The sequence below is a fragment of the Papaver somniferum genome, chromosome 3, assembly GCF_003573695.1.
Source record: "Papaver somniferum cultivar HN1 chromosome 3, ASM357369v1, whole genome shotgun sequence".
NCBI classification, from domain to species: Eukaryota; Viridiplantae; Streptophyta; class Magnoliopsida; order Ranunculales; family Papaveraceae; genus Papaver; species Papaver somniferum.
Window position 1 is genome coordinate 92,302,262 of NC_039360.1, and position 5,648 is coordinate 92,307,909.

Here is a 5,648-nt window from a genome sequence, read left to right on the forward strand (position 1 = left end):
CGGTCACATCAATCGTGTCTTTCACCTTTAAGACTGTATAAGGTTAGTGTTGGGAAAATTGGCACCCCAAGCACAGCGGAACACAGGATCACAAAGGGCAATTGGTGATTTGAACCTAACATGGCAGAAATTATAAAAAAAGAGACAGAAGATAAAGAAACACACAACCACAACACAATATATACGTGGTTCACTTTTACAGGCTACATCCACGACCAACACCACCAGAAAAACTTTCATTAAATCAAAGACCATTAAATGCTCTTTCCGCAATCCAAGACAAGACCCAAAGAGTTAACAAGACATACCCGAGAACACCATTGAAGAAACCATAGAAACCAACTCTCTAACATTCGCCAAACCAGCCTGGTGTCTTCTCTTCTACACCATCTTCACAACTGCTAGTAACAGAGGAGAAACATAGAAACACTAGAAACTTAGTTTAGGGAAAAACCCCAAACCTTAAACACTAGAACACCAAAATCCTCTCTCTACAATTTTTTTCTCTCATGCCGATATTGACCTTCACGGTAGCACACGATCCTCCCAATAAAGGGACCAAAAAACTTAGGCACAAAGTTTTACTACTCTTTTAGGTTGGATTGTCCACAAACAACTCTACAATTCTAGCACTATATATAGAGAACACAAACTTATCCCTTAAGAAAACTTAGATTTAGGAACAAGCTATTTTTCCTAACTTGGCTATTAAATTCCTAAACTTTAGGATCAAGTTTGCACAAGATAAAGTTTGACCTTTTGTCAAACTTTGCACCATCGACTAAACACGACAATTCTCCACCTCGGATCATGCTTCCAAGCATGAGACGGTCAAACTAAGAATCACCTTTATACGGTTGCGCACCATCTTTATATACCTATAGAATTACTCTGAAGCTCAAACCCGAACTTCCATCTTCATAGAACCATCTCTTCGATCAAAACACCATGATGTTGATAAAAGTCTTCAATCCATCTTCTACATGAAGAACACTTGTGAAATTGATCATGTTTCACCAACACCGTGAAAATATTCTATCACCATCAGTGAATCCTTGCATAGACTCCACCATTGATCACCAAGAGAACCATCCAGAAGAATCACTGTTAGCTCCACCTAACCAGTAAGCTAACAACATATTAAACACTAACCCAGAAAGGAAGAATTAACTTCAATATCATACTCCAGCATGTGTCATGATTACCGTGTATCTGAAATAAACCATCAGATATCTCCACTGTGATTAATATGCTTAATCCTTTGAGTGATTCCCAAAGCCATCACCAATAAGACATACTTTTACCACCATCACACCCAACATATTCGCTCATAATATATACCGTGTGAATGCCTATATTATCGTGGTACATACTTTCGAGATCGGGCACATTCTTGAAATTCCGTGAAAGCCATCAAGAATACTTTAACATAGACTTAAGAACATAAATATAACATCGCGTGCATAACTTCCAGGCGTTGCTAGACTTGCTTTTACATGAGCCCTCACAGCCTCATCCTTTCTTCAAACTTTGTAACCCATTATTTACGGTGTCTGGCCACTAACACCCTTCAAGAAGTATATATTTATTCCACTCCATTCGTCCTTATTTTGCATCCCATACTACATCATAAAAAACTAAACTAAGAATATACACTTCTACCAAGTTGAACCTCTGATTTGCAAATCACATTACAAATCCATTCTTGTGTAAACACAGGTTGAAACATCATCTTCAAAACATATTTATGCACTCGAACAATAAACCATCATTCAATTCCAAATTTAATCACACCGACCCGTCTATGGCTCTGATACCAATTGTTGGAAAAATTGGCGCCCCGAGCACAGCGGAACACAGGATCACAAAGGGCAATTGGTGATTTGAACCCAACATGGGAGAAATTATAAAAAAAGAGACAGAAGATAAAGAACACACAACCACAACACAAGATATATGTGGTTCACCTTTACAGGCTACATCCACGGCCAACACCACCAGAAAAACTTTCATTAAATCAAAGACCATTACATGCTATTTCCGAAACCCAAGACAAGACCCAAAGAGTTAACAAGACACACCCGATAACACCATTAAATAAACCATAGAAACCAACTCTCTAACATTCGCCAAACCAGCCTCGTGTCTTCTCTTCTACACCGTCTTCACAGTTGATAGTAACAGAGGAGAAACATAGAAACACTAGAAACTTGGTTTAGGGAAAATCCCCAAACCCTAAACACTAGAACACCAAAATCCTCTCTCTACAAGTTTTTCTCTCACGCCGATATTGACCTTTACGGTAGCACACGATCCTCCCAACAAAGAGACCAAAAAGGGCACAAAGTTTTACCACTCTTTTAGGTTAGATTGTCCACAAACAACTCTACAATTCTAGCACTATATATAGAGAACACAAACTTATCCCTTAAGAAAACTTAGCTTTAGGAACAAGCTATTTTTCCTAACTTGGCTCTTAAATTCCTAAACTTTAGGATCAAGTTTGCACAAGATAAAGTTTGACCTTTCATCAAACTTTGCACCACCGACTAAACACGACAATTCTCCACCTAGGATCATGCTTCCAAACATGAGACGATCAAACTAAGAATCACCTTTATACAATTTCGCGCCATCTTTATATACACGTAGAATTACTCTGGAGCTCAAACCCGAACTTCCATCTTCAAAGAAACATCTCTTCGATCAAAACACCATGATGTTGATAAAAGTCTTCAAACCATATTCTACATGAAGAACACTTGTGAAAATGATCATGTTTCACAAACACCGTAAAAATATTCTATCACCATCGATGAATCCTTGCATAGACTCCACTATTGATCACCAAGAGAACCATCCAGAAGAATCACGGTTAGATCCTAATACTCCCCCTCAAGTTGGAACATGGAGATCACGAATTCCCAACTTGCGAAGAAGCATCTCAAACTGAGGACGTCCAAGAGCTTTGGTGAAGATATCTGCAAGCTGAGCAGTTGTACGAACATGAGAAGTAACAATAGCACCGGACTGAATTTGATCGCACACATAATGACAATCAATCTCAATATGTTTGGTGAATTCATGAAAAACTGGATTAGCAGCAATATGAAGAGCGGATTGACTATCACAGTAAATACGCATAGGCTGAGAGTGGGATACACCTAGAGATTTCAATAATGCCTTTAGCCACGTGAGCTCACTACAAGTATGAGCCATATAACTGTACTCGGCTTCAGCAGAAGAACGAGATATTGTGTGTTGCTTCTTTATCTTCTAAGATATAGGTTAGCCTCCCAAAAAAAAAATAACAACCAGTAAGCGAACGACGACTAAGAGGGGCATGAGGCCCAATCAGAGTCACAATAAGCAGTAAGTTGAAGAGCACTATCCTTGCATAAAACAATCCCTTGACCAGGATGTCCCTTTAGATAAGAAAGAACTCGGAGAGCAGCTTCCCAATGAAATACCCGAGGAGACTGCATAAATTGAGAAAATACATGCACTGAGTAACACAATTTAGGACGCGTAATAGTCAAATAAATCAAGCGTCCAATAAGCCGACGATACAGGGATGAATCAGAATACATAGGTCCATCATCAAGAGATAAACGATGATGTTGATCAATGGGTGAAGAAGCTGGTTTGGCTCCAAGAAGCCCAGTCTCAGACAGAATATCCAAGGTGTATTTTCGTTGAGATAAAAACAAGCCATCGGTTCCTCGAGACATTACAATACCAAAAAAATACTTGAGATGGCCCAGATCTTTCATATGAAAGCAACGACTTCGATATGCTTTGAAAGCAGTAATAGCAGCGGAATTGTTCCCAGCAATAATTAAATCATCCACATAGACAAGTATATTAATAGAATTCCCACCTCGTCGCAGGGTAAATAAAGAATAATTAACATAAGACTGTACAAATCCAAAATCCTTAAGAGCACCTGCAAGCTTAGCAAACCAATTACGAGGAGCTTGACGAAGACCTTACAAAGATTTATGGAGGCGACACACTTTACCAGGAGAATTAGTCGAATATCCTGGAGGGAGTTCCATATATACTTCCTCATCAAGATCCCCATGTAGAAAAGCATTGTGAACATCCATTTGATATAACTCCCAATCACGAGCAACAGCGGCTGCTAAAAATATTCCAACTGAAACCATTTTAGCTACAGGAGAAAATGTTTCATGATAATCCACACCTTCCACTTGTATATTACCGAGGACAACCAAGCGAGCTTTATACCGCTCGACAGTACTATCAGAATTATATTTAATTTTGTAAACCCATTTACAACCAATAGCCTTCTTCACTGGGGGAAGATCTGTAACAGATAACGTGCCATTCTTATCAAGTGCGCTAATTTCCTTAGACATAGCTACCCCCCAAACGGGAAGACGAACAACTTCAGCATATCTCGTAGGTTCTTTAAGATTAGTAATCACCGCCAAAAAACGAGTATGATTAGCAAAATACTTTGCACAAGACACATAATTAGTTATGGGATAAGGCGTACCTGAGGACGTTGACGAGTAAGGAGTGGAGGAGCTGGGGTCTATTATTTCGATAGTATTACATACATAATCTTTTAACCAAGTATTGGCAACCCGTGACCAAGCACTGCGTCTAACAGTCGCATCAGAAATGTCAGTGATAGGTATATGGCTTTCTGTAGATGGCAATAAAATTTCCGATAACTCTTTTGAATTAATGTTTTCAGGTAACCCAGTATTACCAGGTGAGTCACGACCTGACACTGTCTGTATACTGACCCCAGAAGAATCACTACGTTCTGAGACTTGAATTAATGGACCAAATTTTGAACCGGCACATGTACCCACTTTCTGCGTACAATTTCTAGTTTCTTTCTGAGCAGTGCTATCCGACGCAGCTGCGTGGGAAATCTCTGTAAGTAAACACTTCCTCAACAGTTGGATTTAAGAGCAAAAGATATGGATCTAACAATACAACTTACAAACCTTCACCTTGAATCCTGATCAAACTCTCTACCTCTGAAACTCCAATTAATCAGAAAAAACATATCCGACCAAAAAAATTAATAAAAATTGGGAATACCCTTTATTCAAGTCGGTAAAAAATGAAAAATAGCTAAGAAACTCAGACCCAAATTAAAGAATGAAGAGATAGAATTAATGGGAAATTGATTGAATGGATGAGAAAAGAAGAAAATATATGTTAGGGTGACAATTGAAGAGGAAGAAATTATCTGATGTTCCATAGAGAGTATTTTTTCTATATACACAGATCACCATGGAGAGCAACAAATTCCCAAAAGGTTGATGGATTACATTTTATTTTACACTTTTACACATTTGATTAGATTATAAAGATTGGTTTTTATTGTACTACTTATATGTTTGGTTTGTAAGATGATCTTGGATTTACCAAAAATAAATAAAAATTGTAAGATGATTATCAAAGAAACATTACACAGAAGACGAAAAAAGTAATGTTACAGACAGATAAGACGAAGAAAGTGGGATTGTGTAACGTTGCAGAGGGATAACTTAGATTTAGGAAAGAAGGGTTATTTTGCTGCGATGGGTCTGTTTTTTTCTTCCATGGAAAACAACAAAATTGATGGATTTTCAAATCCAACGGCTTATAGGCCGCTTGCTTAT